The sequence below is a fragment of the Girardinichthys multiradiatus genome, chromosome 7 (genome assembly GCF_021462225.1).
Source record: "Girardinichthys multiradiatus isolate DD_20200921_A chromosome 7, DD_fGirMul_XY1, whole genome shotgun sequence".
Taxonomy (NCBI): domain Eukaryota; kingdom Metazoa; phylum Chordata; class Actinopteri; order Cyprinodontiformes; family Goodeidae; genus Girardinichthys; species Girardinichthys multiradiatus.
This window is the reverse complement of record NC_061800.1, coordinates 21,651,502-21,662,071: the sequence shown is the minus strand read 5'-3', so window position 1 is coordinate 21,662,071 and position 10,570 is coordinate 21,651,502. Positions and strand designations below refer to the sequence as shown.

General features: G+C 38.2%; 1 protein-coding gene across 6 annotated transcripts in view; it reads left to right on the top strand.

Moving 5' to 3' along the window:
• The first annotated feature begins 1,942 nt into the window (after positions 1 to 1,942).
• The window catches only part of sytl5 (synaptotagmin-like 5), an 81,246-nt gene continuing 72,618 nt past the window's right edge, over positions 1,943 to 10,570 (top strand). For 3 of the 6 annotated variants that reach the window (XM_047370540.1, XM_047370541.1, XM_047370536.1), the window contains exon 1: positions 1,943 to 2,052. The gene's annotated coding sequence lies outside the window, so the exon portion shown is untranslated. Of the gene's footprint in view, positions 2,064 to 10,570 lie in introns of all 6 variants that reach the window. The other 3 variants (XM_047370538.1, XM_047370537.1, XM_047370539.1) reach the window with 3 other exon arrangements.

The window sequence follows — 10,570 nt, the reverse complement described above, 5'->3', positions numbered from 1 at the left end:
TTTACGCCGAGTGCTAGCGCCACCTACTGGACTGAAGCATAAGTGCGCTGCTTGTGTGTTTCAGGGTTCAGCAGACTACCATATTTTTCTTTTTTGAGTTGAATTGGTCTTAAATTGGAAAAAAAAAATTATTTTCCGATCTCAACATATTAGGATTGCTTTATAACATAGGTGGTAGTTCTGGATACTTACTTATGAATCTGAACAAATTACCACCTAATTAAATGAAATCTATATTATCATTACAGTCATTTGTCCTTTATTAAATGTTGCAATATCCAAGTTTCTGATAGAGACAGACATTTTAAAAGTTGATATTGTAAAATGATGCACCAACATAATCGGTTTCAACTTTCCTTTTTGATAAACCTTCCAGTTAGTGCGTGTCAGGTCATCCTGAAGTATCTCTTTTAGATGTTGCTTCAGGTTTAGGTTGGTGGAGAACATACTGACCACTTCTCCTCACTCTGCTACTTTCTACTACTCTCCATTTATGCTTTTTTATTTTGCAGTTTTTGGCCTATAGCATCTATAGCCCCTTTCAGATCATAGGTCAACAATAAATAAGCAACCCCAACTTGGCTTACAACTTGCAACCTTCAGCTGAACACTTTACATAAGACGTGTGTTGGGACCCACAGCTCTGAGCTCTGTGTCATGCATGTAGTTCAAATACATTTAATGTGTAATGGGAAGTTGTTGTGTACCGTCCTTAAGATGCTATCATCTGGATCACACTCTATTATTCAATGTATTTTTCAGATTAGACAGACACTGGATGATCATGCTGTTTCTTCGCTTTGTGTGCATCCACAGACAGATCTGCCGCTGCCACTGTCCTTTGTATCATTATCCTTTACAATCATAGTGGTAATGGGCTTTTGACTACTTCCCACCCTGGTCTGGGGAGTAATATTGGTGAGTCAACTTCAATTCCCTCATTCTGTGTTGGGACCTTTAAGTTGATCACAAGACGTAACGAACATGTGGATTATGGAACAAAGAGGTGTAAATAACAATGGTTCCCGCCTGGAAATGGCCTCAGCTGTTGCTAACCATTTTTACATTTCTCAGCATGGCTCAGCATCTACATGTTTAGGTGGTTTATCCCTCAGTAAAGCATCTATCTATCTATCTATCTATCTATCTATCTATCTATCTATCTATCTATCTATCTATCTATCTATCTATCTATCTATCTATCTATCTATCTATCTATCTATCTATCTATCTATCTATCTATCTATCTATCTATCTATCTATCTATCTATCTATCTATCTCTCTCTCTCTCTCTCTCTCTCTCTCTCTCTCTCTCTCTCTCTCTCTCTCTCTCTCTCTCTCTCTCTCTCTCTCTCTCTCTCTCTCTCTCTCTTTAAAAGAATAAAAGTAAATTTAGGACAAAAAGAGTGAACAAAGGCTAGTTTTTCATCAGCTGATATGTAAGTGTAAATCAATAAGAGCAGCTTTGAGAGAAGTGCATTAGATCAGAGAGCTTTCCAAACTAGGTTATTTCTTAGTACCAGAGCAGCTAACTATATCAATATCTGTTGATCTCATCCGTGTGTCTCACAGCGGTGTTTATAAAAGATGACCACTGTTTCATCCGGACCTCTACAGCCCAATGGTCACTGTGTGGCTGATATCTCCTCTGACAGAACCAGACTCCCAGAGGATGGCAGCAGGGGGAATCCACGATACATCATGTAGGCTGTAACAATGGGGAGTTTCCCGCAGCGATGTGCTGCTTGAAACGAAATTATCGAGCGATTCAGTCATAAAGTCCGCAAACATAGGTACAAACCTGTCACAAAAAAAAAATAATAATAATAAAAAAACATCTGTGGTGTTGCGTGCGTGCCCCCCACACGCACACACACTGACACACGCACGCCACGCCCCCTCCTGTCGGGAACACCCTGGCTCTGGCTCTTTGCCTTCAGACGGTGCTGAGGCGCACCGACAGGAGGACTCATGCGCTGCAATTCCCCGGACTAGCTCCCCAGCCTGCCCCACTACTCTGCCGAAGAATCCCCACTGCCCGCAGCCGCCAGGTAAGGCACAGGTCAGTCGAGCACATTGAATTTCCATGGCATCATGTGGTTATCCGCCGTTGCTGCTGGTTTGCAGTTCCTGGTTTATTTTCTCTCTCTTTTGAGTCCTTTCTTGTTTTGGACACAGGAGGAAAGGATGGGAGGGGGGGGCTTTCCGTCCATCATCACGACCTCGGTGCACCGGGAACACATTACTGGGAGCAGACAGCCCACTTCCCCTGCAAAGTTAGGCAGGTGCAATGCAGCAGGAAAGCTAATTTTCCTGCTTTCTGCCGCCTCAATTGGTTCCGACAAAAGATTTACCAATGCATTAATAAAATACGGATCTTTAGCTGTTTAACTTCTTCCGACTTGACATGCAACGAGGTGGGGGTGCTTAGATCAAATGATTCAAGTGGGTTTGAATGACAGGACAAGAAGTGACCACTTTAACAAGTGTGTGTTTGCTTGTTAAATGCTGACCAGGATGTCCCAGCTCTCCTGAGGGGTGAATGGTGTTTGTGGAAAAAGTCACATGAACATGCTGCTGCAGGGTTGTATGACACAATGCTCATTGCACTGTGGAGGAAGAAAAAAACTGACCTCATTCCAGTTTGCAGGTTTTTGGTTCAGACTGGCAGATATGATGATGGGAGATCCAGATGTGTGCAGTTATGCACTACTGGTTCTTATGAAGCCTGGGTTCATGATCAACAAGATTAGGATTTACTTTAAACTCAACTTTAAGATTTTCTAAATATGTCGTATGCAATGAAACACATTAAGAGTTTCACCCAGCAGGGGGGAAGGGGGGAATTTTTATTGCCAGAATGAATCCAGTATGATTGAGCAAAGAAATAGAGCTTACTGAGGTTTGTTGAAAACATGTTTTACTTTCTCTTCCAACCTCTTGACTAAAATTAAAATCAAATAAGATTGCATTTAAATGTCTACATTTCAAATTAGGGATTAAAGAGTTGTGAATGAATCTAAGATATTTGTTACATGCAGCCTTTTGGCATTGAGCACTGATCTTTAGCCAGTTTTCAGCTGCAAGGGTGATGTAAATTTTTTACAAAGGCAGTTAGCTTTTACACTTGCCAGGTGCATTCGGCTGCTGGCCTTAGTGACTACTTACACTGAGAGATTAGCTACAGAAACTATGTTATTGCAATAAGCAAAGTGTGAGTACTTATAGCTCAGCCAGATTAGAGGGAGAGCTTCTGTGAACAGCCGTGTTCAGGTCTTGCCAAAGATTTTCAGTAGGATTGGGGTCTGGACTTTGACTGGGCCTTGCTAACATGTGAATATGCTTAAATCTAAGCCCTTTTATTATAGCTGGAAGCTGAACCTTTGTGCAAGTCCTAATTGTTTTGAAGCTTCTTATGCCTGGTTCACATGGCAAGATTTTAAAATTGTCAGCTGATTTTTAAAATCGGAGAGACCCTACATGTGACGCTAAAAAAATCATAGATTTAACAGGTTGTTACGTGTTCCTGTTATGTACCTAACATAGGTACATACATAATAACATTATGTACCATACATAACAGGAACATGTTATGTTCCTGGACCTACAGTGTGTGGTGTACTGCCACAAGGCAAGCACAACACACCACCTCACACACAAACAGATTTCACTCGCAAACATTCAGATTTCAGACAGGAAATCTCACAAAACCACTTGAGATCAAATGTGAGTTCAGAGTAATTCCCCTCCGTGTTTCCATCAACCCACTTTCTGATCGATTAGACGTCATTCAACAGGCTGCGTGCTCCTTTGTCCTCGGGTAACACCCCATACGGTAGGATATCAGGCCAAGACAATCCAACATGTTAAATATCCCGGACTTTAGGTTGGAGCGGTCCCGATGTCCTTCCAAGCAGACTACATCACTTTTAACACACCACACACAGCAGGAATATCTCATAAGATTATCTTAAGAGCCGTCACAATGATTGGGGCATGTTGGAAGGAGAAGATCTGGCCAAAAGTCTGCATATAAATTCCGCCTTGTGAACCAGGCGTAAGAGGTTTTCTTTAGAAATTGTACTGTATTTAGTTCCATTTATGTTCCTATCAAGGCTGACCAGCTTCCCTGTCCCTTCTGAATTTAAAATTATGATGCTGCCACCACCATGTGTCACAGTGGGGTTATGTTCATGTTGATGTGCATTGTTAGTTTTCCTTTCCACATGGCGTTTTGAAAGTAGGCCGAAAAGTAAAATTTTGCTCTCATCTGAGCAGAGAACCTTTTCCACATGTTTGCTGTGTCCCACATGGCTTTTTGCCTGCAATCACAAATTCTTATGGCTTTCTTCTTGCTTCTCCTGTGTGGAGGCTAGCTTGATGGAGTGCATAACTACTGTTATAGTTGTCCTGTCAACAGATTACTCCACCTGAGCTACATATCTCTGCAACTCCTCCAAGCTTACAATGGACCTCTTGGTCCCTTCTCTGAATAATGCTCTCCTTGCCCAGCTTGTCAGTTTAGGTGGACGGCCATGTCTCAGTAGGTCTCCAGTTGTGCAATACTCTTTATATTTTCAGATGATTGAAAACTGATATGTTCAGTGTTCAAAGCTTAGGACTTTGTTTTGTATTCCAACCCTATGTTAAACTTTTCTAAACCTTAATCCCTGACCTGTCTGCTGTGTTCCTTTGTCTTCAGGATGCTGTCTGTGGGGTAAGAACGCTGTCAAAAACAATGTGTATGTAAAGACGGAAATGTGTGCATATTAGTCCATAGTTGTGCATAAGTAAAATCCAAAGAGGTATTGTATATTTTCTCTATAAAAATACAAAATAAAATGTTACAGCTTCAAGAAATTAAAAACACAAAGTTCAAGTTTACAGTTGTGGTTTATTCTTTATGAATACAATATGCTATAACACTTTGTGAATACGATTTCTTTTCTTTGAGAATACGAGTTTACATCAGCGACTTGGCCCCACGTGATCTCAGGCTGGTTAGTGGAGCACAGAGTTAGTCGATTCGCGTTGCGCATGCGCTGTCACACTCCTCACCGCCAGTAAACGTAGTGCCAGAATGGGAGATAATTCAGTCTAAAAAGAATATTGGGAACAGAGGGGAGAAATCAAGAGTATTATAAATAAAGCATTGATCTTATTTTTATGAAATACAAAACTAAAACATTGAATATAGTGGGTGGAGTTATACAATGATGTACAGTAGGTGGCAGTATGCACCTCTGAATTTGTTGTGAACCGCCAGCAGAAGAAGAGAAGAAGAAGAAGCAGCAGCACTAACGGACCAAGAAACTACGGTACAAAGCCAAGTAATGTTAAAAAGTTTATATATGTCTTAATGTCGTTAATATATGCTCTTGGTCCGTCATCTTGGCGCTAGTGCTGCTGCTTCTTCTTCTGCTGGCGGTTCGCAACAAATTCAGAGGTGCATACTGCCACCTACTGTACATCATTGTATAACGCCACCCACTATATTCAATGTTTTAGTTTTGTATTTCATAAAAATAAGATCAATGCTTTATTTATAATACTCTTGATTTCTCTCCTATCTCCCCTCTGTTCCTAATATTCCTTTTAGTCTGAATTATCTCCCATTCGGCACTACGTTTACTGGCGGTGAGGAGTGTGACAGCGCATGCGCAACGCGAATCGACTAACTGTACTCCACTAACCAGCCTGAGATCACGTGGGGCCAAGTTGCTGATGTAAACTCGTATTCTCAAAGAAAAGAAATCGTATTCACAAAGTGTTATAGCATATTGCATTCATAAAGAATAAACCACAACTGTAAACTTGAACTTTGTGTTTGTAATTTCTTGAAGCTGTAACATTGTATTTTGTATTCTTATAGAGAAAATATACAATACCAACTATTGACTAATATGCACACATTTCCGTCTTTACATACACATTGTTTTTGACAGCGTTCTTACCCCATAGCTGTCTGCTTACAAAAGTTCTCTAAAAGACCCCTGATGCTGATATTCCCTGATGCTGAGAATCAGATTAAAGGGGGCTCAACACAAATGCACACCAGACTTTTCATGTTTTTATTTGTAAATAGTTATTCAAAAGGCGTGTATCACTTTACAGTTCTGCACTAATTTTTTTTTTTAATCACAAAACAATCCTCAGAAATACAGTGAAGCTTTAGGTTGCAATGAAGATATGAAAATATGAAGAAGTACAAAAATACTTTTGTTTATCCCACTGTCTATGTCCTCGAAGTACATGTAAAGGATTGTGTTTCTGGTTCAGCTGGGAATATTATCTCTATTAAAATTTATACTGCAGTGAATTTTCACAAGCAAGAAGGCACGGTTCTGTTTATGATATCCCATTATACTGTAATTTGTCACAGTGGCACTCTTCCAAATTAGTTCATTTGGCTTCCATAAGCAAAAAAGATGCCGTATCTGCTGAGGCTGTTTTTATCATTGTCACAGGAATGCCTCCCTAATGATAACAGCCTTTGCACAGCACTCAGGCTGGAGGCAGGAGGAAGGGGAACAAATGGATGAATAAAGCAGGAGTGAAAGCCCGCGAATGCAGGGATTCCCTAATTTCTCTACACGCAGGCAGCAGGGCTCAGGCAACAGAACGAAAAGAAATCCCTGGGGAGTGCAGTCACACAGCATTAGAGTGCTGCATCTCCAAGATGAGGCAACTGAGAATAGAGCCTCTTGTGCACAGAAATGTGTGCACGTACAGTGACAGGTATAGATGCAATATTATAGCAGACATTTCAGGCTGCAGCTCTCCCTTTCAGACTGGTACTGTATCACAGGTACTCTAGGATATGGAGGTGTCCGTCAGGTCAGAAGTCATTTATTCTCTCTGGTATTTCAGCCTTTTGTTTACATAGAAACAACATTTAGAGTGTAGATGAAGAAAAGCTGACATGCATCAGCAAACGTTGCTAATTGTATAGGCTGCAGCCATATTGGATACAAAACTCTGGGTTTGCTCTGCGAGCTCTGACTTTCCCATTCAAAATTCATTTTGTTATTCCGACTGGGAGCTCAGAAAATTTGCCGTCACCATTAGTCGTCCGTTATGATACAAGTCCCTTTCTATTGCCGACTCTTAAAAATGAGAAAGACAAGAAAAATTTCCATTCGAGTAGGGCAGATATCTGTATATCTTCATACGACAGGTCATGGTTACATAAAATAACTACTAAAACTCACATAGAAAATTAGAACAGATAATAAAAATTAGAAAGCAACTGTAACAGCAATGAAGAGTTTCAAAGTTTCTCCAAAGCTCACTCTTAGAGAACATTTTCCAATGTAAAATTTGGCGTAAACAATAAAAAAAATGATTTGTATTATTTTTATCAGGGGTGCTAATACCTGTGTAGGGTGCTGTAAATGTTAAAGCTAGATAAAAGCATCTCAGACAATCTAAGTTTGTGTTTGCATCACTTTATACTTTCTAATTATATTTAAAATAATCACTTTGACTTGTTACTAATACCACTGCATATAGTAGAAGACATTGTGACTATAGTCCATTTTTATTAAGTGAAAGTTAAGTTGTGCTTGAAACTAAATGAACAATAAACAGTCTGTTTTAGTTGTAGCAGTGTAAAACATTGAGTAAAACAGCATCAGCGAAAAAACATAAACAAAAACTGTGACTACAATAAAACAGCAACAGTCTGTGGCTACACCTGCGAGCAGTAGCTAGCTTAGCAAAGTAACTCCAACAGCAATTTTCCTCACATATATATAATAATTCTGTGTTAATATTATATTTGCCTTTTTACTAAAACAAACCACTTCCCGATCTGGTGTTGACTGTGTTTCTGCAGAGTTGGCCAGCCAGCCGTGAGTTTTTACGTTGTGTTTTTTACGTAGCCAGTTTTAAAAAAAATCAAATGGTAAATTTGTCAATTTACAATAGGGGGATTTAGAATTATCACTGATTATTTTTGTTGTGTTACACAATAGGTTAATCCCATAAAACTGAGGGCTCAGCTTGGCGTCATATTTGATGTGTAACCAAACACATTTTCCCAGAATAGAGTAAAATTCTGTAAATGTGAACCAAATTGGATAATTTGCTTTGAATTGGTTTTGTGTACAAGGACTGTTACAAATAAATTTACCACTGTTTGTCCCGCTGAAAATTCTAATTACTATTACATTTCAATCTCCGAAGATGCTGGTTAGCATGATACAATGTGTGCACCTTTTTTAATTGTTCTTGTTTACCTCAGTGGTAAAGAAAAAGTTGTGGTTATAGCCACAATTTGTCCCATTAAGAATTTCTAACCGTACTGGACTGAATAGAAACAAATTTAACTAGTGTTGTCTTAAAAAAAAATGGTGTGGTCTCTTCTTTCTCTTTAGAGGTTGACAAAAAAAAATTCTGCAACTTGCACAGAAGGAGGACTTGTTATCTTAGCAGAATATTGATTTAATACTGAAAGGCAAATTGCACCAAACTTACTTGTTTTAAAAAATTAAACAAAGTTCTTTTTGTTCCTGAGCAGGGAGTTTATGAAGGACCCATAAAATGTCCTCAAACTGCACCATTTATCTAAATTTTTTTCCAGATCTTTTGGCTGAGCATGCTCTGTAGCTCACTGATTCTTGGGAATTTGGACAAAACAGGTTTTAATTTTAAAAATAAAAAGTTAGTTAAGTTACAAAACCTGAAGGTATATCATTATAGACCAAGGTATTGGCTGTTCAGCAATGTACCGGTGCAACCTTTCCATTTTGCATTTTGTTTCATGAAATATCAATTTTTCTGGTTATTACTTTGTTTTTGCCAACAACGTCAGACACACTAAAAAGCTAATTACTTTTTATTTATTTGGTCTAATATGTATTTAGTGTTTTTAAATCATTATCCAGCATTCTTAGTATACATAAATGCTGTTAAATGTTAAATATTTACTGTTGTTAATTTTTTATACTGTTTTCAAAAGATCATATAACATATAGTGCTTACTTTAAGTCTAAATAGAAAAAGTCTTATTTAACAAACATTTTTGTCTTGAAAGAGACTATTACTTTAATAACCCGACAGCACTTAAAAAACATATTGTAAAACAAATATGTTCAGAATATTAAAAAAAAATTTAAAACAAATAAAAGCTCATCTGACGGTGGTGACTTCAGAACTCCTGACACTTGCTGTCTATGTTTCCAAGCCTTTCTCTGACTTCTCTTTTCCCTTTTATTTAAATCATTGATATTTTTTTATCTTCCCTTCCTCCACCCTGTTCTTCTATCTTTGCCTTTCCATTCTGAGGTATTCTCCCTCTAACTCTGGATCAATATGCATTTTCTCTCTACACTTCTTTTATTATTCCCAGTTTCTTCTCCTTCTCTCCTCCACAGATAGCTGCTGCCTAGCCATTGTTTCCTATAATACATACAGTAGTTGAGTATAATAACTATGAAATTGGGGGGAATAACAGTGAATGTTAGATTTGGTTAGATGTCATGCCATTTTCATTTGGCTTTAGTCATTAGAGATGCGTAGCCTACAAGGGATATTGTATACTATATACTATTTAGGTAGGTAATAGGGGCACTATGTGCATTCCAGACGTAAGCCAAATGAACATGGCATAATCGTGAATTGAGAGAGAGGGAAGGCACACCTCACCCCCTAGGGTTGGATGATATAGAAGAAATATAGGGGGAATTACATAAATGAAAATATACAGGAGGTTAATAAAACATTGTATGTCATATTGGTATTTATTGTGATCAGCAATTACAATGGTCCTGTGCTGAGGACCATTTGGAGGTTTTTGTCACCACCGTCAGACAGAAAACGTGACGGTGGTGACAAAAACCTACTCTTTCACATGATCATGAGTTGTTCGCATCAGCCATTTTGTTTCCCCTCTGTTGCTAACTGCTTCAGACCTCTTTATTAAAAACTAAACATTTATATCATAATCTAATGTTTTTTATATCAAATAAATGGTGTTGACATATTATGGTTGTGACAGTAGCAGTGTCCAAAAACGTGAACAAGTTTAAGAGAAGAAAGCAAACTTATGGGAGCTTGAGTAATCGTGAAGCATGCAGTCGAGCTGAATGTTTGAAAATAGGGTCCTCGAGAATGTAACTGACCTTGTAGTTGCCTGATTTTATTGCTTTTTATAAATATCTGATGGTTGTGACGAATATGTGGGACACATTTTGAGCAACCATGAAATAATAGTAAATATTGTTCAAAACTTACTGTTTGTAGTTTTTTATACATATTTCAATGTACTCTTTCATGTGGTAAGGATATTATTCAATAAAATATTTACTTTTTTTTTTTTATCAAGTTGAAATGATTATCTCCTATATGAACACAGCTGATTTTGTAGGCAATGGCCAGCATGTAATCATTACATGAACAAAAATGAAAAATAAACACGTGAAATAACCATACATATGTGCAAAGGACCCCCTGATTTTAACCTTGATTCTTTTTGTTCATTAAAATGTTATTTTTTTGCCAAAGTTTCAAGAATCGGTGAGCTGAGATTTATGGTGCAAAGCCAATTTTCAAATTTGCACAACCAGT